The sequence below is a fragment of the Atta cephalotes genome (genome assembly GCF_000143395.1).
Source record: "Atta cephalotes unplaced genomic scaffold scaffold00013, whole genome shotgun sequence".
NCBI lineage: Eukaryota > Metazoa > Arthropoda > Insecta > Hymenoptera > Formicidae > Atta > Atta cephalotes.
In genome coordinates this window covers 2,606,598-2,607,713 of record NW_012130077.1, presented here as the reverse complement: position 1 = coordinate 2,607,713, position 1,116 = coordinate 2,606,598, and the positions used below count along the sequence as shown (strand labels likewise).

Genomic DNA, 1,116 nt, shown 5'->3' with positions numbered 1-1,116 from the left:
ATATATATATATATATATATATATATATATATATATATATATATATATATATATATATATATATATATATATATATATATATATATATATANNANNANNTNTTTATACAAATTTATTTTTTGTTAACATCTTCTTTAAAAAATATATATAATTATTTTAGAGAATATATATAATTACTTTAGAGAATATATAATTATTTTATATAATTATTTTATAGAATATATAATTTATAGAATATATAATTATTTAAATCATTTTATTTAAAAACAATGATTTAAAAATAATTATTTCATTTTAATTTGTCAAATAAAATGATTTAAAACAAGCATATTCAAAAAAAAAATTAATTTTACACAAGTAAAAAATAATATTCACCGCACGGTTACTCCATAGGTGTCCGATGTCTCTCCTAGATTTCTTCCTTTCAGAATGCTCGACATTCTCTCGCACAAGACACTCGCGCAAAATACTCGCGAATAATACACTATAATCGCGCGACTATTTGAGTCCGATAACTTGAAAGGCACTCCCGAAATAAAACGTGCGACGAACCGGCTGCGGTTCGTTCATTTTCAAGTAAATCGACGACGAGGGTGCGTTAGCTTCTCCGTTGGATTTTTACACGAAGAGAATAATTTCAATATCTAAAAATTTATCTAAATATATCCGAATTCAGATATATCCGAAAATTTTTAGATATTTGAGAAAAACTATTCTTTTCGTGTAAATATCTTCTTGGTAGGTCTTCTTGGGCTTTTTCTGAGCCTTCCCACCATGTCAAGGTTGTATCCGAGAGGGAAAATAATCTGAAAAATGTAATATATAATTTGCATCTATATTATGCATCTATGCAATTACTATGCAATCGGTTAACTTTAGAAATTAGAATATCAAATACATGTCTGCAATTCGTTATCATTGCGAAATAAATTCAGAGCAGATAAAAAAGTTGAATCTTTTATTTATATAGATGATGTCTGTAATATGTATAGATATGATCAGAATCAATGAAATAAACTAGAGATTAATAAAAAAGAGAAATGTTTCTTTTATTAACGATAAATAGTTTCAAAGTTTAATTTTTAAATGGATTTTCGTATAACGAAAAGTGTATAA

General features: G+C 24.6%; 1 protein-coding gene across 1 annotated transcript in view; it reads right to left on the bottom strand.

Moving 5' to 3' along the window:
• LOC105617484 (ATP synthase-coupling factor 6, mitochondrial) overlaps window positions 1-444 on the bottom strand; it is a 3,348-nt gene extending 2,904 nt beyond the window's left edge. The window contains exon 1 of the mRNA XM_012199041.1: window positions 376-444. The gene's annotated coding sequence lies outside the window, so the exon portion shown is untranslated. The remainder of the gene's footprint in view (window positions 1-375) is intronic.
• Between the last annotated feature and the right edge of the window lie 672 nt (window positions 445-1,116).